The 25,048-nt window shown below is 42.5% G+C and overlaps 1 pseudogene across 1 annotated transcript; it reads right to left on the reverse strand.

Moving 5' to 3' along the window:
- Positions 1-3,402: 3,402 nt before the first annotated feature.
- On the reverse strand, positions 3,403-24,982 carry LOC149349090 (uncharacterized; annotated as a pseudogene). Its single transcript, XR_016289378.1, has 2 exons — positions 24,862-24,982; positions 3,403-5,239 (listed from the first exon to the last, which is right to left on the reverse strand). The product of XR_016289378.1 is annotated as an uncharacterized LOC149349090 (transcript).
- Between the last annotated feature and the right edge of the window lie 66 nt (positions 24,983-25,048).

Genomic DNA, 25,048 nt, shown 5'->3' on the forward strand with positions numbered 1-25,048 from the left:
TGCGCCAGCTGCGACCCCTCTTTCGACGCAAACTTCTCAGTCTCAATCGCCCATCGTTTTGCCACACTCTACTACGCTTGCCTATTTTTGCTAATCAGCTTCTTACTGTTCGCAACCATCGGTTATCTTGCCTTCAGATTACAAGCCACCCCGCTCTCAATTTTTCCCTCTTGATTTAGACTGGTATATACAGTAAGATCGGAACGAAACGCAAACACGCATATGTCATATTTTTCTATTTTGCAGCGTGCTATTTCTTTACAACCGGTTTTTGGAGACCCTTTACCCAGAAAAATTAATCGGGCTAGCTGTACAGTGCAGCCGATTGTACACACATAAAGTGCTTTGTTTTGTTCATAGACGTTGTTCACATTTAATTCCGGCCTGAATTTGCATACATAGTGAACAACTTTATTCAGCACTTCAATTAATTTACCACTGCTCCAGATTTTGGCAGAACTTGTTGCTAGACCACACCAGTGCAATCACAGGTACCGTTGGTGAGCCGGAGAACTGCAAGCGTGTGATGCCGCGTTCGTCATGGACGCCGATTGAGGGTCAGAAGTCTGCAGTTAGCAAACAGCGAGAAATACGAAAACACGGAAAACTTTTCTATTGAAATTATGCAGATGGTGGCTGGGCAAAAAGCTTTATTGACATATTTAATAACACAGGTCGAGGTCTTCAGAGCAAGATTTCGTTGGGTGCTGCTGCAACCCTTGCACGGTCAAGGAGCCATACTTAAACCTTGAGCTGCGATTCATTCATTTCATTTATTTATACTGTCAGCCCAGATCACGGGCTATAACAGGAGTGGATAATGAGGTATAAAAAATAGCAAAAACACAAACATTGAAACGGGCACAAAAATTCGGTACATAAAGCGTTCACCACTTATACAAAAAATAAAACACTGGCATATAATTCATGTAGACAATAAAACATCATGCAGCTTATCTAAAAATTCCCTAAGTGATTGTGAGGTGACAACAGAGTTTGGTAGCATATTCCATTCCTTAATGGTTCTTGGGAAAAAACTAAATTTAAAGCAATCATTCCGGACTGTGGGCATTGGTATGTACAAGCTGTGACGATGGCGTGATATTTCTCCAGTTTTAATTTCAGAGTACTTTGAATGGTTTATTTTCAAGCTGCGGTTAATAATCTGAAAAAGAAACTTGAGCCTGTGACATTTGGTTCTAAAATCGAGCGGTTCCAAATCAGCACGTTTACACAAAGACGTTGGGGGATCAGAATATCGGTACCTATTAAATATAAACCTGGCACTGAGACGCTGAATTCTTTCCAGCTTAGAGCAACTGAATGGAGTGTGGGAGTCCCAAACAATTTTTCCATATTCGAGAATGGGCCCTATCAAGCTCTTAAAAACCAGACATTTGATTGAAGGGGTTGCACTACGCATATTTCGTCTGAGGCTCCAAAGTGCTTTTGAGGCCTTGGAACATGTATTATCTATGTGTGAATTCGAACGTAAGTCAGAAGTAAGTGCTAATCCAAGATATTTGTATTTATTGACCCTGGTTATTATTCTATCATTGTTACTATAACTATAATCTGAGATAGTTTTCTTTCTTGTAATGGTCATAAAAACTGTTTTATTTGGATTTATTACCATCCATCTGCCACCTTTTGCACTATTCGTTGATTTTTTGCAAATTTAGATTTAGTTCAACATGATCTTCCAGAGTACCAATTTGTTTATAAATGATGCAGTCGTCTGCATACAATCGGACCGGTACACTGAGTTCGTTAGGCAAGTCATTGATGAAAATCAAAAACAGGAGCGGGCCCAGGACGCTGCCCTGCGGAACGCCGGAGTCTACTGGACTAATGCTGGATTTATGAGCATAAACTTGAACATACTGTGCTCGACAGGAAAGATAGGACGTAACCCACTTAGTTATCGTTTCATTTTTAAATATACATCTGATTTTAAGTAACAGTTTAGGGTGCGAGACTTTATCAAACGCTTTTGCGAAATCTAAAAATACTATGTCTGTTTGCATGCGGGAATTAATTGACAAGCAGAGGTCGTGTACAGTTTCAGTGAGTTGTGTGTTTGTGGAAAGTCCCTTGCGAAAGCCATGCTGATTAGCAAATAACAAATTATTACAGTCAAGGTAAGTTAATAAATGTTTGTAGATGATATGTACAAGTATCTTAGTGCAAGCACAAATGAGGGAAATAGGTCTGTAATTCTCAACGTTCGAAGTAGGACCACTTTTAAGCACAGGCACTATTTTCGCATTTTTCCAAGCAATGGGAACACAACCACTGTCGAAAGACGACTGAAAAATTTTAGCTCGAAATTTGGAGGTCCACTCTGCATATCTATATAAAAAATCATTCGGGATTCCATCTGGGCCTGGACACTTTTTGGTGTCTATATTCAAGAGCAAATTCAGGACCCCTTCCTCACTGATCTCTACATCCGATATAGGAGGACTATCCGCAGGCTGAAAACACGGCGATTCGCCATCATCACGTGTGAAAACCGATGTAAAATATGAATTAAATCTCTCAGCTAACTCTACGCTCCCTTCATGATTTGCCTGCTTATTTTTACCTGACCGATTTACATACCTCCAAAACTTGCTAGGTGCCTCGGTTAGAAACGTTGTGAGAGTCTGACTGTAGAATTTGTCTTTACTTTCTTTGATGAGGCGTTTTAATTCTTGGCTCATTAGATGTATGGAGTTTTTCAGTACAGGACTTGGGTGGACTGAGCATCTTTTACGCTTACGTTTTAGCTGTCTTTTTTTGTGAATGATATCCCTATTAATCCAAGGATTCCTTCCTCTTATTGTTTTCATGGTTTTAGGAATAAACATATTGATTACATGCGCTATCATGTTTACAAAGAACTCTCACAACTCATCGGTTCCAGCTCCGTCTTCATAGAAGCTCATGAATTCATTAAACGAGTTTTCGAGGTAGTCTAATACTCCGACATCGTCAGCAGCAGCAAAATTCAAAACAACTCTTCTACAAGGTTTATGACGGATATCAGGAATCATATTGAGGGACACAACCACCATCTTATGGTCAGACAAACCTTCTTCCACATCACAACTCTGCAAAAACTCTTGTAAACCGGATGACAAGAAGACAAGATCCAATATCGAAGATGTGGTTGAACATACTCTTGTGCTCTGGTGAACAATCTGGTTCAAATCGTAGCAATATGCGAGTTCAACCAGCTGTTCACTGGTAGCTACATCAACATTGCCAGGAGAAAGAAACAACCAATCAATTTCAGGCAGATTGAAATCACCAAGTAACAAGATATTGTCACCATAGTGAATTCTGGAGTCCAATAATCTTTTCAAGGCAACAAGCACATCAGTAGTTGAGTTTGGAGCTCGGTAGAAAGCCCCCCACTAAGACACTGCGAGAATTCAGCCTGATTTTGACCCATGCAGTTTCTAAATCTCCAAACCCTTCCATGACAGAAAAGGCTATGTTGCTCTTTATCATTATCGCAACGCCACCACCTCTCCTTTCACGGTCTTTTCTTACTATGGAGTAGCCGGGGGGTGTAACTTCACAGTCTCCGATACCTTTGTGTAGCCAAGTCTCAGTGATTATGATAATATCAGGATCATGTTCAAGACATATACTTTCTATCGCATCTACTTTCTTAATCATGCTTCTGGCGTTCATATTTATAATCTTGAAGCAATCAGGTTTATGATCGTTCAGTCACTCATTGCTAGAATCCTCCCGGCATTTAAACCGCTGCTTGGCTTCGTCGTCCCAAGCGTAGAGGGTATTATTAACTTTTAACTTATCAAAAATTAACTTTGCTTTCGCACCGTTCTTTCGTTCATTCGCACATGAGTTCCAGAGATTTTTCCTTATTTCAACAATTCGCTTAGAAAAATCCTCACTTACACTATACGCAGTGTCCTTCAGGTTGAAACAATTACTCAAGATTCTCATCTTGTCCCTAAAGTCTGTAAATTTATTTATTTATTTATTTAACATAAATAATAACATAAATTTAACAATGATCGGACGGTCACTACCTTCTTTCATCTTTCCAAGTCGGTGAATGCGTTCAATAGAGTCAATCCTTTGTTTAAGTTTCGCTTCAAAAATATCCTCATTCACTTTTTTCAATAGGACCTCTGCGCTCTCTGACTCCTCTTCTTTCACACCTCTTATGATTAGATTATTGCGTCGCCAGCGATTCTCTAATTCATCAAGTTTTCGGGAAACAGTTGCCATTTCTATGCCAGATCTTTCAGCAAATGTCTCTAGTTTAGAAAGCTTGTCTCTAGCGTCATCGAAGTTTATTAGCTTTTGTTCAATAGTAGACAGCCTGGATTGCACGTCAAGCATGCGTGCCTCTGAAGACGTTTCATTTTTTTTTCCTGAATTTCCTTCAATTTGGTGAGGATTTCAGTTTGAGTTTCCATCACTTGCTTAATCATTTCCGCCGTCTGAGGACCAGGATTTTTCTCCACATCACCTGATAGCTTCAGCAACAGGCCTACCATTGACATAGAATCATTCAAGCAAACGATCAATGTGCGTGGACACGGTAACACGATCAGAAAAAGGTAATTGCTACGGAAGGCATATTTTCGTTTACCAACCTGCACAAACAGTGGTACATCAGCCGACATTGTCACGACGATTTTGCCGCGTCCACTGCCGATGGAAGGCCCAGACGTTCCTTTTATAGGCAAGAGCCTGGCTTGAGAGGGGGATGACGTCACTGTGCTCGATGAAGGTGCGCAGATGGTAGAATCCACGTGAAGCCACCCCAGCATATCGGAGTTCGTAAAGAATACCCCTCCCGCACCGGATGGGCGAAAAGCATCAGTAGATACCAGGCGACGATCGAAGCCCGTGTCAGCGTACGATGCATTTCCCAAGACGATGGAAATGAATCCGGCAAGAACCTGCACAAACAGTGGTACATCAGCCGACATTGTCACGACGATGTTGCCGCGTCCACTGCCGATGGAAGGCCCAGACGTTCCTTTTGTAGGCAAGAGCCTGGCTTGAGAGGGTATGACGTCACTGTGCTCGATGAAGGTGCGCAGATGGTAGAATCCACGTGAAGCCACCCCAGGATATCTGAGTTCGTAAAGAATGCGCCTCCCGCACCGGATGGGCGAAAAGCATCAGTAGATACCAGGCGACGATCGAAGCCCGTGTCAGCGTACGATGCATTTTCCAAGACGATGGAAATCAATCCGGCAAGAACCTGCACAAACAGTGGTACATCAGCCGACATTCTCACGACGATGTTGCCGCGTCCACTCAAAGCCGCCTCTCAACCCTCGGTTTTTCGCTTACAAACGCGCAATAATTTCGCATTGACCTAATAGCTCCAGACCATTTGATATAGACTGGATATGTCGCCCCAGAAGCGACATTTCCGATGAAAGGAATCCGAGTCTTTGCATGCCAATTGGATAAATATGGGAATATCTGTATTCTCAGGCGTGAATGATATCAAGTCGCAAAAGCGATAAGAAAGAGCCACGGAAATTATGAAAAGCATGTAAGCACGAAACGAGAAAAAGGAAAAAAATGCACGAGGCACACAGCGCAAGTTATGCCTTTCACTTTTTTGAAGGCGCAAGTAGAAGGATTGAAGATATATGCCATCTCATGTAGTGAGATGCCATATAACCCAAACTACTGCCTTGCAGGTTTCCTTCACTTGCCGACGAGAAATATTTCCTTAGCGTGCGTGCACAAGCTCGAGCAGTAGCATTTAATCAGAGAGCCGTGCGTGGGATGGAGTAACGTACAGGAAAAGGCCGCGGCGCTCATTTGAGGCGCGTGCTATAAGCGGAAGCTTTTCTGATAACATGGCGATGCACGCTACAGACGGGGTCGCGGCCGCTGGCACGATGACCCAGCTGCCGGGGCGCGTCGGAAATAGACGCACCTATTTCGGGTGCCCGAGTAAATAAAGGTATTTATATCCTAAGTCAGCGCAGGTGCCGCGCACCCTGCAAGAGATTCCCCGCATTTCCCCTTGTTTTTAAACATGCGACACTGTCCGCTTTGTACATCAGTTTCGAAACCATGGCTTCCACAGAGAATGCCGGACGTTGCAAGCGCATGTAAACAGTGGACACCGACGCTATGCTCTTTGTTTAGTAATGAATCGCCAGGGTTATGGAGCACGTGCCCAGGGATGCTGTCACACCACCTCGTGACAGAGGCGAGCATTACTCACCACAACTCATCAGCGCTGCTGCAGCGCACGCATCAAAATCTTTCTCTTGGGGGCAAAGGCAAGTTTCATCAAGCATTAGTGGATTAGTGCAATTGAGCATTTTTCGGGGACCTCCCCGTGAGCTTGGGCTTCGCTCTGTGTAGCTTATAATTTCCAAAGGAAACCATTGGAATTCTAGCCTATTTTGTCTATTCTGCCCTGACAAAGGCAAGCACCGCTGCACACTAAGAATTTGGCTAACATTAATAAAATAATATGCATTTCATAAAAAGGTTTAGCTCCCCACAACAAAACAACTGTTAGGTATTTCGTGGACATCCATCTTCCAAGAGGGTTTCCGCTAGTTCTTGTACATAGCAATTACATCTTCTCGTAGGCTAGCCGATCAATCATCATGAAAAATGACAGCGCAAAGGAAACAATGACATCAAAGAAACATCGGCCACTGGACATGCGAGTGATTTCGTTATTTTTTTTAAAGTTAGGCCACATTTTATATATTCTATGGCATCACATGGCAGTTATTATGACTAAACAAATGAAAGAACACCAGCTCGCGTCGTTTCTTTATAGCAAAAGCAGACTTACCGAGAAAAAGCAGTGCCAAGGAACAGCCAATAAAAACCATAACAATAAACCAGCAACAAAATAAAGTCGAAGCCTAGTCATGTATTTGCGCATACGCATGATAAATGGCAAAAAGGAACACTTAAAAGAATCGGAAAGAAAGAACTCGATACCGCCAACTATTTAAGTAGTGTATTTCTTGGACAATTAAACTGACGGTCTGCTAACACTGCAGTCACCACCTTTGGAAATGCGCCGGACTTCAATCACCGCCCTCTCAAGTTTGTACAATGAAATTTACTGTTTGCTAACGCTCAATTCAAAACCTCTAGAAATTAGCCAAGCTTCAACCACCTCCCTCTGATGTCTGTGGAATGAAACTGACGGTGCGCTAACACTCCATTCACCACCTGCTGAAATGAGCTGATCTAAAAGTACCTCTGGAACATCTCACGTTTGTAGAACGAAAGCGAGGTGAGCTAATGCTGCTTTCGCCACCTCTGGAAACGTGCTGAACTTCAATCACCACACTCTCACATTTGTACACTGAAACTGACGGTGTGCTAACGCTCAATTCAAAACCCCTAGAAATTATCCGAACTTCAATCACCACCCTCTCACATTTGTACAGTGAAATTAAAAGTGTGCCCACGCTCAATTGGCAAGCTCTGCAAATTAGCCGAGCTTCAATCGCTTTCCCCTAATGTTTGTACATGAAACTGACGGTGTGCTAAAGCTCAATTCAAAACCTCAGCAAATTTAGCCGAGCTTTAATCGCCTTCGTCTCATATTTGTACAACGAAACTGATGGTGCGCTAACGATCAATTAAAACCTCAGGAAATGAGCTGAACTTCAATCACCACCCTCTCACAATTGTACAATGAAACTGATGGTGTACTCACGCTGAATTCAAATCCTCAGGAAATTAGCCGAGCTTCAATCACCTTCCCCTCACATTTGTACAATGACACTAAAGGTGTGGTAACGCTCAATTCAATACCTCTGGAAATTAGCCGAACTTCAATCACCACCCTCTCACATTTGTACAATGACACTGATAGTGTGCCCACGCTCAATTGGCAAGCTCTGCAAATTAGCCGAGCTTCAATCGCTTTCCCCTAATGTTTGTACATGAAACTGATGGTGTGCTAAAGCTCAATTCAAAACCTCAGCAAAATTAGCCGAGCTTTAATCACCTTCCCCTCACATTTGTACAATGACACTAAAGGTGTGGTAACGCTCAATTCAATACCTCTGGAAATTAGCCGAACTTCAATCACCACCCTCTCACGTTTGTACAATGACACTGATAGTGTGATAGCGCCTTATCCAAAACCTCCGTAAATTAGCCGAACTTCAATCACCTTCCTCACATGTTCGTACAATGAAACTGACGGTGCGCTAGCGCTCCATTTACCACCTCTGGAAATTCGTCGAACTTCAATCACCACCCTCTCACATTTGTAGAGTGAAATTAAAGATGTGCTAACGCTCAATTCGAAACCTCTGGAAATTAGCCGAACTTCAGTCACCTTCGTCTCATGTTCGTGCAATAAAGCGGACGGTGTGCTAACGCGCAATTCAATACCTGTGGAAATTAGCCGAACTTCAATCAACACCCTCTCACATTTGAAGAGGGAAACTGACGGTGTGCTAACCCTTAATTGAAAACACCTGGAAATTAGCCGAACTTCAATCACCTTCACCTTATATTTGTGCAATGAAACTCACGGTGCGCTAGCGCTCCATTTGCCGCCTCTGGAAATGAGCCGGACTTCAATAACCACCCTCTCACATTTGGACAGTGGAATTAAAGCTGTGCTAACGCTCAATTCGCAACCTCTGCAAAATTAGCCGAACCTAAATCACCACCCTCTCACAATTGTACAATGGAACTGATGGTGTGCTAACGCTCAATTCAAAACCTCTCGAAATTAGCTGAACTTTTAACACTTTCCTCTCATGTTTGTACAATGAAACTCACGGTGCGCTAGCGCTCCATTCACCACCTGCGGAAATGAGCTGATCTACAATCACCTCCAGAACCTCTCACATTTCTACAATGAGCCGCCGCGGTGGCTCAGCGGTTATGGTGCTCGGCTGCTGACCCGTAAGACGCGGGTTCGATCCCGGCCGCGGCGGCTGGAATTTCTTTGGAGGAGAAATTCTAGAGGCCCGTGTACTGTGCGATGTCAGTGCACGTTAAAGAACCCCAGGTGGTCGAAATTTCCGGAGCCCTCCACTACGGCGTCTCTCATAGCCTTAGTCGCTTTGGGACGTTAAACCCCATAAACCAAACCAAACCAAACGCTTCTACAATGAAACTGATGGTGCACTAACGCTCCATTTACGCCCTGTGGAAATGAGCTGAACTTCAATCACCACCCTCTCGCATTTGTATTGTGAAATACAAGGTGTGCTAACGCTCAGTTTGAAACCTCTGTATATTAGCCGAACTTCACTCACCTTCTTCTCACGTTTCTGCGATGAAGCTGACGGTGGGCTAACGCTCAATTCAAAACTTCTGAAAATGACCCAAACTTCAATCACCACCCTCTCACATTTGTACAATGTAACTGATGGTTTGATAACGCGCACTTCAAAACCGCTGTAAATTAGCCGAACTTCAATCACCTTCCTCACGTGTTTGTGCAATGAAACTGACGGTGCGGTAGCGCTACATTAACCACCTCTGGAAATTAGCCGAACTTCAATCACCACCCTCTCACATTTGTGCAATGAAAGCGATGGTGTGCTAATGCTCTATTCCCAACCTCTGGAAATTAGCCGAGCTTGAATCACCTTCGTCTCACGTTTTCGCTAACGCTCAATTCAAAATCTCTGGAAGCTAGCCGAACTTCAATTACCACCCCCTCACATATGTACAGTGAAACTGACGGTGTGCTAACAATCAATTCACAACCTCTGGAAATGATCCGAGCTACAATCACCTCCATCTCATGTTTGTACAGTAAAACTGCCAGTGTGCTAACACACAATTGAAATCCTCTGGAACTTAGCTGATCTTCAATCACCACCCTCTCACATTTGTACAATTAAACTCAAGGGTGCTCACACCCAATTCAAAACCTCTGAAAATTAGCGGAACATTAATCACCTTCCTCTCACGTTTGTAGAATTAAAGTGACGGTGCGCTACCACTCCATTCACCTCCTGCGGAAATGAGCTGGTCTAGAATCACCTCCAGAACCTCTCACGTTTGTACAATGAAACTGACGGTGCACTAACACTCCATTTACCACCTCTGTAAATGAGCCGATGTACAATCACCACCCTCTCACATTTGTACAGTGAAATTAAAGCTGTGCTAACGCTCAATTCTAAACCTCTGGAAATTAGCTGAACTTCAGTCACCTTCGTCTCATGTTCGCGCAATAAAGTTGACGGTGTGCTAACGCTCAATTCAATACCTATGGAAATGAGCCGAGCTTCAATCACCACCCTCTGAAAATTGTGCAATAAAACTGATGGTGTGCCAACGCTCAATTCAAAACCTCTGGAAATTAGCTGAACTTTAATCACTTTCCTCTCATGTTTGTACAATGAACCTGACGGTGCGCTAGCGATCCATTCACCACCTGCGGAAATGAGCTGATCGACAGTCACCTCCAGAACCTCTCACGTTTTAAGAGGATTCTGGTGTGGGCTAGTTGGTTCATGCTTAATAAACAGATTCACAACAGCGCTACGGAACGAGGACAGAAGTAACACGAAAAACATAGGACGGACGCTGCGGAGGCCAGCGCCCGTCCTGTGTTTTTCGTGTTCCTTCTGTCCACGTTCCGCAGCGCTGTTGTGAATCTCTCACGTTTGTTCAATGAAACTGACGGTGCGCTAACGCTCCATTCACCGCCTCTGGAAATGAGCCGGACATCAATCACCACCCTCTCATAATTGTACAGTGGAATTAAAGCTGTGCTAACGCTCAGTTCACAACCTCGGGAAATTAGTCGAACTTCAATCACCACCCTCTGACAATTGTAGAATGAAACTGATGGTGTGATAACGCTCAATACAAAACCTCTGGAAATTAGCTGACCTTTAATAACTTTCTATAATGAGACTGATGGTGCGCTAACGCACCATTTACCCCCTGTGGAAATGAGCCGAACTTCAATCACCACCCTCTCACATTTGTACTGTGAAATACAAGGTGTCCTACAGCTCAATTTGAAATCTCTGTAAATTAGAGGAACTTCAATCACCTTCGTCTCAGGTTGGTGCAAGAAAGCTGACGGTGTGCTAACGTTCAATTCAAAACCTCTGGAAATTAGCCGAAATTCAATCACCACCCTCTCACAATAGTGCAATGAAACTGATGGTGTGCTAACGCTCAATTCAAAACCTCTGGAAATTAGCTGAGCTTTAATCACTTTCCTCTCATGTTTGTACAATGAATCTGACGGTGCGCTAGCGCTCCATTCATAACCTGCGGAAATGAGCCGATCTACAATCACCTCCAGAACCTCTCACGTTTCTACAATGAAACTGATGGTGCGCTAACGCTCCATTTACCCCCTGTGGAAATGAGCCGAACTTCAATCACCACCCTCTCACATTTTTACTGTGAAATAGAAGGTGTGCTAACGCTCAATTTGAAACCTCTGTAAATTAGCCGAACTTCAATCAATTTCCTCTCATGTTTGTACAACGGAACTGACGGTGTGCTCACGCTCAATTCAAAACCTCTGGAAATTAGCCGAACTTCAATCACCACGCCCTCACATTTGTACAAAGAAACTGACGAAGTGCTAACGCTCAATTAAAAACCTCTGGAAATTAGCTGAACTTCAATCGGCAGCATCTCACATTTGTGCAAAGAAACTGATGAAGTGCTAACGCTCAACTAAAAACCTCTGGAAATTAGCTGAACTTCAATCGGCAGCATCTCACATTTGTACAATGAAACGGATGGTGTGCAAATGGTCAATTCACAACCTCTGGAAATGAGCCGGACTTCAATAACCACCCTCTCACATTTGGACAGTGGAATTAAAGCTGTGCTAACGCTCAATTCGCAACCTCTGCAAAATTAGCCGAACCTAAATCACCACCCTCTCACAATTGTACAATGGAACTGATGGTGTGCTAACGCTCAATTCAAAACCTCTCGAAATTAGCTGAACTTTTAACACTTTCCTCTCATGTTTGTACAATGAAACTCACGGTGCGCTAGCGCTCCATTCACCACCTGCGGAAATGAGCTGATCTACAATCACCTCCAGAACCTCTCACATTTCTACAATCAGCCGCCGCGGTGGCTCAGCGGTTATGGTGCTCGGCTGCTGACCCGTAAGACGCGGGTTCGATCCCGGCCGCGGCGGCTGGAATTTCTTTGGAGGAGAAATTCTAGAGGCCCGTGTACTGTGCGATGTCAGTGCACGTTAAAAAACCCCAGGTGGTCGAAATTTCCGGAGCCCTCCACTACGGCGTCTCTCATAGCCTTAGTCGCTTTGGGACGTTAAACCCCATAAACCAAACCAAACCAAACCAAACGTTTCTACAATGAAACTGATGGTGCACTAACGCTCCATTTACGCCCTGTGGAAATGAGCTGAACTTCAATCACCACCCTCTCGCATTTGTATTGTGAAATACAAGGTGTGCTAACGCTCAGTTTGAAACCTCTGTATATTAGCCGAACTTCAGTCACCTTCTTCTCACGTTTCTGCGATGAAGCTGACGGTGGGCTAACGCTCAATTCAAAACTTCTGAAAATGACCCAAACTTCAATCACCACCCTCTCACATTTGTACAATGTAACTGATGGTTTGATAACGCGCACTTCAAAACCGCTGTAAATTAGCCGAACTTCAATCACCTTCCTCACGTGTTTGTGCAATGAAACTGACGGTGCGGTAGCGCTACATTAACCACCTCTGGAAATTAGCCGAACTTCAATCACCACCCTGTCACATTTGTGCAATGAAAGTGATGGTGTGCTAATGCTCTATTCCCAACCTCTGGAAATTAGCCGAGCTTGAATCACCTTCGTCTCACGTTTTCGCTAACGCTCAATTCAAAATCTCTGGAAGCTAGCCGAACTTCAATTACCACCCCCTCACATATGTACAGTGAAACTGACGGTGTGCTAACAATCAATTCACAACCCCTGTAAATGATCCGAGCTACAATCACCTCCATCTCATGTTTGTACAGTAAAACTGCCAGTGTGCTAACACACAATTGAAATCCTCTGGAACTTAGCTGATCTTCAATCACCACCCTCTCACATTTGTACAATTAAACTCAAGGGTGCTCACACCCAATTCAAAACCTCTGAAAATTAGCGGAACATTAATCACCTTCCTCTCACGTTTGTAGAATTAAAGTGACGGTGCGCTACCACTCCATTCACCACCTGCGGAAATGAGCTGGTCTAGAATCACCTCCAGAACCTCTCACGTTTGTACAATGAAACTGACGGTGCGCTAACACTCCATTTACCACCTCTGTAAATGAGCCGATGTACAATCACCACCCTCTCAGATTTGTACAGTGAAATTAAAGCTGTGCTAACGCTCAATTCTAAACCTCTGGAAATTAGCTGAACTTCAGTCACCTTCGTCTCATGTTCGCGCAATAAAGCTGACGGTGTGCTAACGCTCAATTCAATACCTATGGAAATGAGCCGAGCTTCAATCACCACCCTCTGAAAATTGTGCAATGAAACTGTTGGTGTGCCAACGCTCAATTCAAAACCTCTGGAAATTAGCTGAACTTTAATCACTTTCCTCTCATGTTTGTACAATGAAACTGACGGTGCGCTAGCGATCCATTCACCACCTGCGGAAATGAGCTGATCGACAGTCACCTCCAGAACCTCTCACGTTTTAAGAGGATTCTGGTGTGGGCTAGTTGGTTCATGCTTAATAAACAGATTCACAACAGCGTTACGGAACGAGGACAGAAGTAACACGAAAAACATAGGACGGACGCTGCGGAGGCCAGCTCCCGTCCTGTGTTTTTCGTGTTCCTTCTGTCCACGTTCCGCAGCGCTGTTGTGAATCTCTCACGTTTGTTCAATGAAACTGACGGTGCGCTAACGCTCCATTCACCGCCTCTGGAAATGAGCCGGACATCAATCACCACCCTCTCACAATTGTACAGTGGAATTAAAGCTGTGCTAACGCTCAGTTCACAACCTCTGGAAGTTAGTCGAACTTCAATCACCACCCTCTGACAATTGTACAATGAAACTGATGCTGTGATAACGCTCAATACAAAACTTCTGGAAATTAGCTGACCTTTAATAACTTTCTATAATGAGACTGATGGTGCGCTAACGCACCATTTACCCCCTGTGGAAATGAGCCGAACTTCAATCACCACCCTCTCACATTTGTACTGTGAAATACAAGGTGTCGTACAGCTCAATTTGAAATCTCTGTAAATTAGAGGAACTTCAATCACCTTCGTCTCATGTTGGTGCAAGAAAGCTGACGGTGTGCTAACGTTCAATTCAAAACCTCTGGAAATTAGCCGAAATTCAATCACCACCCTCTCACAATAGTGCAATGAAACTGATGGTGTGCTAACGCTCAATTCAAAACCTCTGGAAATTAGCTGAGCTTTAATCACTTTCCTCTCATGTTTGTACAATGAATCTGACGGTGCGCTAGCGCTCCATTCATAACCTGCGGAAATGAGCCGAACTACAATCACCTCAAGAACCTCTCACGTTTCTACAATGAAACTGATGGTGCGCTAACGCTCCATTTACCCCCTGTGGAAATGAGCCGAACTTCAATCACCACCATCTCACATTTTTACTGTGAAATAGAAGGTGTGCTAACGCTCAATTTGAAACCTCTGTAAATTAGCCGAACTTCAATCAATTTTCTCTCGTGTTTGTACAACGGAACTGACGGTGTGCTCACGCTCAATTCAAAACCTCTGGAAATTAGCCGAACTTCAATCACCACGCCCTCACATTTGTACAAAGAAACTGACGAAGTGCTAACGCTCAATTAAAAACCTCTGGAAATTAGCTGAACTTCAATCGGCAGCATCTCACATTTGTACAAAGAAACTGACGAAGTGCTAACGCTCAATTAAAAACCTCTGGAAATTAGCTGAACTTCAATCGGCAGCATCTCACATTTGTACAATGAAACGGATGGTGTGCAAATGGTCAATTCACAACCTCTGGAAATTAGCCCATCTTCAATCACCACCCTCTCACATTTGTACAATTCAACTGAAGGTGTGCTAAACTCAATTCACAACCTCTAGAAATTAACCGACCTTCAATCACCTTCCTCTCATGTTGTACAATGAAACTGACGGTGTGCTAACACTCAATTCAAAACCTATGGAAATTAGCCGAACTTCAATCACCACCCTCTCAAATTTGTACAATGAAACTGAAGGCGTGCTCACGGCCAATTAAAAACGTCTGGAAACTAGCCGAACTTCAATCACCTTCATCTAATGTTTTTGTTAACTCTGAATTCAAACCTCTGGAAACTAGCCGAACTTCAATCACCACCCCGTCAAATATTTAAAATGAAACTGACGGTGGGCTAACACTCAATTCACAACCTCTGGAAATTAGCCAACCTTCAATCACCTTCGTCTCATGTTTTTGCTAACGCTCAATTCAAAACCTCTGGAAACTAGCTGAACTGCAATCACCACCCGTTCACATATGTACAATGAAACTGAAGGTGTGATAACACTCAATTCACAACCTCTAGAAATTAGCCGAGCTTGAATCACCTTCCTCTCATGTTTGTACAGTGAAACTGCTGGTGTGCTAACACACAATTCAAACCCTCTGGAAATTAGCCGAACTTTAGTCACTTTCGTCTCATGTTCGTGCAATAAAGCTGACGGTGTGCTAACGCTGAATTCAATACCTATGGAAATTAGCCGAACTTCAATCACCACCCTCTCACATTTGACAAGTGAAACTGACAGTGCGCTAACCCTCACCTCAAAACACCTGGAAATTAGCCGAACTTGAATAACGTTCCTGTCACATTTGTACAATGAAACTGACGGTGCGCTAGCGCTCCATTTACCGCCTCTGGAAATGAGCCGAACTTCAATCAGCACCCTATCACATTTGTACAGCGGAATTAAAGGTGTGCTAACGCTCAATTCGAAACCACTGGAAATTAGCCGAACTTCAATGGCCTGCTGCTCATGTTTTTGCAATGAAACTGACAGTGTGCTAACGCTCAATTCAATACCTATGGAATTTATCCTAACGTCAATCATCACCCTTTCACATTTGTACAATGAAACTGACTGTGTGCTAATGCTCAATGCAAATCCTCTGCAAAATTAGCCGCGCTCTAATCACCTTCCTGTCATGTGTTGTACAAGGAAACTGATGGCGCGCTAACGCTCAATTAAAACCTCTGGAAATGAGCCGAACTTCAATCACCACTCTTTCATATTTGTACAATGAAACTGATGGTGTACTCACGCTCAATTCAAAACCTTTGGAAATCAGCCGAGCTTCAATAACTTTCCTGTCACATTTGTTCAATAACAATAAAGGTGTGCTAATGCTCAATTCAATACCTCTGGAAATTAGCCGACCTTCAAACACCACTCTTTCACATTTGTACAATGAAACTGATGGTGTATTCACGCTCAATTCAAAACCTTTGGAAATTAGCCGAGCTTCAATAACTTTACTGTCACATTTGTTCAATGACAATAAAGGTGTGCTAACGCTCAATTCAATACCTCTGGAAATTATCCGACCTTCAAACACCACCCTCTCACATTTGTACAATGACACTGATAGTGTGATAACGCTCAATTTAAAACCTCTGTAAATTAGCCGAACTTCAATCACCTTCGTCACATGTTTGTACAATGAAACTGACGGTGCGCTAGCGCTCCATTAACCACATGGGGAAATGAGCTGATCTACAATCACCTACAGAACCTCTCACGTATGTGGAATGAAACTGACGGTGCTCTACCGCTTCATTTACACCCCGTGGAAATGAGCCGGATTTCAATCACCACCCTCTGACATTTGTACTGTGAAATACAAGGTGTGCTAACGCTATATTCAAAACCTCTGGAATTTAGCCGAGCTTCATTCACCTTCCTCGCATCATGTTGAAGGTTGAAGGTTTATTTCCGCAACTGGGTGTTTCGAGGACAGCCAGGGAAAAAGCTGTATAGACAGCTTGAGAGGTCCTGGCTGCCTCTTACAGTGCAGCATTGACGGTGGCGGAGTACGACATCACAGAAAATGTAAGTAAAGTATGTTCGGTACAGAGAATGAGACATGTACGTTCAATACGCAGTACATTGTGCTTATAAAAGAAAGAAGAACTACATTAGATCAAAGAGCCTATAAAGGCAAACACAGGGAGGAGAAAGTAAATGACAGAAAAATTGACAGGTGCACTCAAAGTGGTAATAGGAAGAAAAAAAACTACATGAACATTTGGGGCAATTCTTTCAGAGAAATATTGGATAGATCAAGATTCTTGTGGCAGTACAACTGGTTCAGAAGTGTCGGTAAGGTATGCTGCAACATTTGTTTGCCATAGTTTGTGCGGCATTTCTTAACATTCCAAGGTTCTGCTACGCGGGTATCATGTAAACGAGCATCTCTGTCCTGCACTTAAAAAACTACTCGGTGCAGCCAGCAAAAGGAAAACGGAGCACAAATGGAAATCTGTGTGGTCGTTTAACGGTAAAATCTTTGCAAAGAGAACAGAAAAGTCGAAGATTATACACATATCAGGAGAGCGTGACCTCTCAAAGATAACAAGCTCGGAAGCAGCTAGCTCGGAAGTACCCGCTTAGGCGCACAGTATGGATTATGTAACTTTCGCTTTACCGGAATCCATTAGAGCTGTTTCCTTAGCAAGCGCCTCACTTCTACATTTGAACACCCGTTCAGCAGCTAATAAACACGATGCCATTAACAATCTTTTAAGTCAATTTTCCTTTCCAATAGACACCATAATGTTCACTGAAACCTGGTACTATGAAGGCTGTAACCCTCTTACGCTTGATGGTTACAAAGGTTTTTTCCTTAACCGCCCAGGCCGAAAAGGTGGCGGCACCGCTATATATACAGAAGCTTCTAAAAAATACGACCTTGTGCCAGAATATAGCAAGATTACTGCGGATTATGAAATGCTGGCGCTACGATCCAACAATGAAATTGTGTCGGTTGTATACCGCCCACCCGGCGGTAATATGCTATGCTTCTTCAATTTCTTTGAACAGTTTTTGGAATACGTCTCTGAAAATAGATTCCGACTCATATGTTCTGGAGATTTTAACATAGATGTTTTAGAGCAGAGTAATACAACTATTGACTTTACATATATATTGTCCTCAACTGGTTTCAAAAACATAGTTTCTACACCCACTCCTGTCACGTTATCGAGTTCATCAGCATTGGATCTAATTATTACAAACATTGAAACGCCTGTTCACCATGCTGGTACAATCACGTCCGATGTCAGTGACCATTGTCCTGTATTCATGTTTTATTCAAGAGACCCAGACAAGAAAAAGAGTATATCCCGCGATCCATTTTGCTTTCAGTGCGTAACAACAGATGCCTTAGAATCATTCAGAAATGAACTAAGTGCAGTAAACTGGTCTTCTGTATTTGAAAAGACAAGTGCGGATGAAGCGTATAGCGTGTTTATCAAAACTTTTACATGTGTCTACACAAAGCACTTTCCCTTCAAAACAGCTAAGCCATCGAATAAAATCAGAAAGCCGTGGATAACGCAGTGGCATGCTAAAATGATAAGGCATAAAAACCATCTATACCATTCATTCCTGCGTTCGCGTACACCAGCGTCACTTGAAGAATTTAAAAAGACCCGGAATAAACTTAATGCCGAACTAAAACGGGCCAAGCTTGCATATTATCACCAGTTATTTGCTAATGCTTCAGGCAAACAGCCAGACGTAGCCTGGAAAACATTAAACGAAGTCTTGGGCTGCAACCGCTCAGACTTTCACCCTGATAAGATCACTGTGGACGGCCACGAATTCACCGGCAAGTCCCTTGCTGAATATTTCAACAGGCATTTCGTCAACATTGCTGCAACAATACAGACGGTGCCGCCAGAGCAAGAACCAGGACAAGATGTAGAGTTTAGCCCCCAAAATAGTTTTTTTATGGAACCAACAGACGAAACAGAAGAGCACAGAACTTTCAATAACCTAAAGAATAGTGCTGCATTGGACTGCGATAACTTACAGATTAAGCCGATAAAACATGCGTTAGATTTTCTTCTTCCCGTGCTGATGCACATATACAACCTGATCTTTGAAACTGGCGTATTTCCAAGTGAAATGAAGCGTTCAAGAGTTTCCGTCATTTACAAGGGTGGTGATAAAAACACGGTAGCAAATTATAGACCAATAAGCATTATTCCAATCTTCTCCAAAGGACTGGAAAAAATCATGTTTTCTCGTCTAATAAAATTTTTTTCGTTAAAAAATGTCTTCAGTGAAGACTTGCATGGCTTCAGAGCCGGGAGATCAACCGAAACTGCTCTCGTAACAATGAAAGAGTGTGTACTGCATAACATCGATCAGAACTACTTTACTTTAGGTCTTTTTGTAGATTTCACGAAGGCTTTCGATTGTTTGAGTCATAAAATCCTCATAGATAAACTGTCCCGGTATGGAGTTCGTGGTATTCCTCTAGAATTGATTAAATCGTACTTAAGCTGCAGAACACAGATGGTACGCCTGGGAAATCACCGATCCAGTTTTCTACCCATTAATAAAGGCGGCCCACAAGGAAGCCTCTTAGGGCCTCTCCTGTTTAATGTTTTTATTAACGACATTGTCCTCATTGACAGATCAGTGAAGTTTATCATATATGCCGATGACTGTTCAATACTTATGCCGGGGCCAGATGTAGGTATGTTGGTAAAGCAATGCGAAGACTTTCTTTTAAAATTATCCTTATGGACACAATCCAATGGACTGAAACTGAGTCCATCCAAAACCAAAATTATTGTTTTCCGAGCGAAAAATAAAAGATTTCAGGTTAATCACCCAATAAATTATGAAGCCCAAAATATTGAAATTGTAGAATCCCACAAAATACTTGGAGTCACGTTTAGTAGTAACTTGAACTGGGACTTGCATGTTGAGAACATATGCAAGAAAGTATCCGCAGCAGCCGGGGCGATCTCACGCTGTCGAACATTCCTGCCTACGCAGATAAAGATCCAGCTCTATCACGCATTATTTGCATCCCACATCCGCTATTGCAATTTTGTCTGGGGCACCACTACAGGTACCAATAAGCATAAAATTCTTACACTACAAAAAAGGATCATGCGATACATCGGAAATCACCCATACCTCTCGCACACTGGTCACTTGTTCGCAACCTATAAAATAATCCCTGTGACTTCTTTGTACGACTTCCGAATTTTGCGCACGTTTTATTTTTCAAACGGCCCATTTCATGACTTTGTAATTGCAACCGCCTCACTACAGCGCCACAAACATATTCTTTCAACCAGAAGCATTGATAACTAGTACATTCCGCGCTTTCGAACTAATTATAAACATCAGTCACTAAAACGCAATCTCCCTTCGGTTCTAAACACGTACATATTTCCTACTAAGCCTACGATAAACCAGTTGAGGCAGCAATTTCTTAACACATTATGACAAAGTTTTAAACACTACTTTGAATGTTTTTCACTTCAAAAATGTTGGTTTTGTTATGTCTAATGTAGTTGTTGCTTTTGAAATTAAAGATGCGTGAGCTGGTTTTTCTTTTTTTTATTATTTCTTCTTATACATGCAGTATGTTTTCCTTTATGTGCCACATTATAAAATGTCTGACTTCGTATTGTAATTAGTATAATAATGAACTTTGAAAATGTTGTCTCTCCTGCATCTAGAATGTACACTGAACATCTAATGTAATACGCTCATTGATGACTGACTGCACTATTGCAATACTAACTGCTTGTCTACCTACTTGATTTGTATTGCGTGTCCTCATGTATGAACATGTCAGCTTCGATTTTATATTTGTTTTCTCCCTTGGTGTTTGTATTGCCACGCTGGCCTGCCTTGTTGTGGTCTCTTGGGCCCTGTCAAGCTCCCTCGAGCAGCTTTTTGCCCAAGAGTTCCTACCATGCATATGGTGAAATAAACGAATTGAATTGAATTGAATACACAGTTCTGCTTTGCTCTAGCCCAGCCAGTGTAAGTAAGGAGTCATCATTTTTCATTATGGTGAGTTTATATTTATAGCACAGCCTATAGTTATACATGGACTTCACTGGTATGACGTTGTGTCGATGGAAAAGGCTCGCAGTGTGGAAGAAATATGGCACTTTACATGCAATGCGTATAATTCGTTTTTGTAACACTGAGTTTGTTAATATTTTCAGCTGTTGTTGTTGCCCACACCATACATCCGTAGTTGGCTATAGAAGAGAACAAAGAGTGGTAAAGTAACATGTTGACTGGCATAGGAAAATTAAAGCAATTGCGGCGCATGATACCAACTGTTCTGGAAAGTTTCTGAACTACGTAATTAATATGGTCATTCCATGACATATCTGCTGCAAAGTAAACGCCCAGAGTTCTAACAGACTGCACAAACTCTATTCTGGTATTGTTTAATTCAATTAGAGGTAGTTCAAAGTGTTTGTGACGTGGGTGAAACATGACTGCTGCCGTTTTACTAACGTTAATTCTTAAGTGATTATCAACCGTCCAAGTATTTATTGCTTTTAAAGTTTTATTAGCTCGATTTGCAAGATCAGCAGTTGAAGTACCCGAAAAAAAACAGACTAGTGTCATCTGCATAAATTATATACTTAGCAGTGCTATCAATGCGGACAATATCATTGACATAAAGAACAAAAAGAAACGGACCCAAAATGCTTCCTTGCGGAACGCCAGAAGCTACCGCTTTCAAATGGGAGCATTCACCAGCAATACTGACAAACTGAGACCTATGTCGCAAGTATGAGGAAATCAGCATATGGGCTATGCCTCTAATACCGTAGTGATCTAATTTTTTAAGCAGCACAGAGTGATTAACAAGGTCAAACGCCTTTGAAAAATCTAAAAATAATCCAAGTACCATGTTTTTTGACTCAAAATGTTTTAGTATGAATTCTTTCTGAGCAAGGAGAGCTAACTCAGTCGATCTGTTTTTACGAAAGCCATATTCAGCGTTAGTGATAATGTTATATCTTTCAGTGAAGCAGGATAGTCGTTTCAGAATAACTTTTTCGAGGCCTTCAGAAAATACAGGTAAGATTGATATCGGGCGATAGTTTGACATTTCATTTTTCTTTCCTTTTTTATGCACTACTGTAACTTTTGCCCTTTGCATAAGACGCGGAAAAACTCCGGAAACCAAGGAGAGGTTGAAGATATGGGCGAGGCAAGGTGCAAGAATGTCGACGGTAAATTTTATGGGCTGTATCTGGAAACCTGACGCATCTGTAGCTTTACTATTATTAAACTTTGTATTGCTTGTTGATTTCACTGACCACTGATTATGAAACGACCTTTCCCCCCCCCCTTATGTAATGCCCTAAGCCAAGGGCCCTTAAGGGTAAATAAATGATGATGATGATGATGATGATGAAACGATAAAAATTCTGTAATTACTTCATTTACTGTAACCGGTGTTAGAAATATTGTTTTACCATTTCGGGCACTCATATAGGACAGATTTACGTCGCCGCTTAATGTGTCAGCAAAGGAAAGAAAGTAGTCATTAAAGGCATCTGCTAGATCAGCACCTTTTAGTTCAATCCCTTCATGAATAATTTTTGTGGTCGGTTCGGAAGAATTAGCGAAGATAGATTTTAAAACCTTCCAAACTTTTTCAGATTGTCCAGCAGTTGAATTAAAGCGGTTATAAAGATATTGCTTTTTAGCTACGCGAAGTTGCTTTGTGACGAAGTTCCTAAACTTTTTGAACGTGTTCAGCTCTTCAGGGCACCTACTTTGCAAAAACAGTCTATAAAGTTTATCTCGTTTTTTTATCAACTGCAACATGTCCTTGTCGACCCACGGTTTCTTACTTTTCTTTGATTGGGAGAATTTCTTCAGTGGAAAGGAAGCATTATAAATGTCAGTAAATGTCTCTAAAAATTTTTCGTAAGCTTCATCAGGGTCGCTTTCCTCAAGAACATGTTCCCAGTTAACAATAGATAAGTGTTCCTTAAACTGGCATAACGTGTGATCATTTATAACTCGATAAAATGATGTTTGGTCTGGTTGTCCTTGAGAATTCAGAGTGAGATTGACAGATATGAATATTAGCATGTGATCACTTAGAGCATAAGCGATGGTGCCAGATTTCAAGCTTTCTGTTTTGAAGTTTGTTATGAACAGATCTAAAAGTGTTTCTGATTCTGTCGTAATCCGTGTAGGTGACATGATGACGTTTTCACAGGAGTGAACGTTAAGTAAAGTATTGAACTCGGCTGTTGTGTTATTGTTGGCCAGCATGTCAATGTTAAAATCGCAACCTAAAATTAACTGATATTGGTTGATGTTAACAAATTCTAGGAATGAATCAAGAAATCAAAAGAGCTCAGCAGAACTGCTACCCGGGGGACGATAGCAGACACAAAATATCCTTGTGCCAGACTTGACTGCCAGGACTTCATACAACAAAATTCAGGCACCATTTCTGATTCCATAAGATTTGAAACTAACATTGAAACACCACCTCCCCTTCTTATGGATCGGTTCAAATAGAAACACTTGTACGTCGGAATAACATAGACGTCACCTTCACAAGTAAACCACGTTTCTGAAAACATAACAACATTGAAACGAGCTTCCACTTGGCCGAAAAAACAGTCGTTCTTCTTGCTTATTTCGACCAGATCTGAGATTAACATGAATACAAGAGCAACAATGAGGATTATCAGGCTTAATGGAACTACTGAGGTCAGAAAGATCGACAAGATTAGTATAAAGAGACATTGAAAAAGAGTGCCGCGTGTTACCGCAAATTACTGGCTTTATAGCTGGTCCAAATCTGCTGCACAATGGATGACAATCGCGGGATCATGTTGTTTCCTTCTAACGAACACTTTCCCATTCCGGTCCCAAGCGTACTGGTAATCATTTTCACCTGCCCAAGCCTTTGCATAGCGCAAGAGCTCACGGCTTTGAAGCGTCATGTTTACGCTGACTGAAACATCTGACTGAACATCTCTTAAAACTGTCTGCTTCTGAAACCACATATCACGAGTTGAGAGCTTTGAGAACCGTACAATGATCCCGGGCACCTTTCCTGGCTTTGAAGGAAGTCTGTGCACAACATCGACATCATTCAGCGTGAGCTCTGGCAAATTCACAGATTTTGCTACGTCATTTACCTTTTCCATCAAATTCTCATCATTTGTCACCGGTATGCCGTGCACCTCAAGGTTCAGCTTTCTGTTTCGCCACTCAAGGTCGTTGACAGTCATTATCAACGACTCAACATCATCAGCGTCGACTCTGGTCTCAAGTGCACTAACACGTTTCTTTAAGGTACTGATCTCTTTCTCGTGTTTTACCTGTTGCTCAAGTATATCATCGTATTTTTTTTACATTAGTTCAATAGACTTCTTTACTTCATCGACTTGGTCAGGGAGGCCAGCAAGAGCATCAAGTTTTTGACATATGCCGGCTAAACAGCTAGCAAGGTCAGGTTGCGTGCTGGGTGTGTCAGAGCTTCCTGCGTTTGTTTTACGACCGTCTGGACATCTCCACGCTTTGCGACGTTTCTCGCCTTTTCCCTTATATGTTGACGCAGAAACACCAGAGCAATTGCCGAAATGGTAGGTGTACTCACATTCGGCGCACTTGATGGCGAGTCCGTCACTTGGCAGACATTTGTCGCAGGAAGGACATGTCTCCGGCATGTTAGCCTTGGTATAGCTTGTGCAACATACAGGTTTAAAAATCGAGAAATCTTTCTCCTAACACTACAACCGAGAGCACGGTAGGAAACAAGGCGGCAGCGAGCAACACGGCAGCAGCAGCGGTGGTGAAAGAAAAAAATGGCAAGTAGAAAAGTAGGTTTTTCACCAACCTGTAAGACGAAAACAAGCAGATAAGGGGGCGTCCGATCACCACCGTCGCTGCTGCTCGTGTGACCCGTTTACAGCTTGGCCGGTAGAAGCGCGGTGGCGCAGAAGTCTGTGACGTCACACTTAGAGCTCTCTTGAGGCCAGCGCAGCAGGGTTCGTCGCTGAAATCTGCAGATGTAAGTAATTCAC

Source organism: Amblyomma mixtum, chromosome 3 (genome assembly GCF_055824585.1).
Source record: "Amblyomma mixtum isolate Tamu chromosome 3, ASM5582458v1, whole genome shotgun sequence".
Lineage (NCBI taxonomy): Eukaryota > Metazoa > Arthropoda > Arachnida > Ixodida > Ixodidae > Amblyomma > Amblyomma mixtum.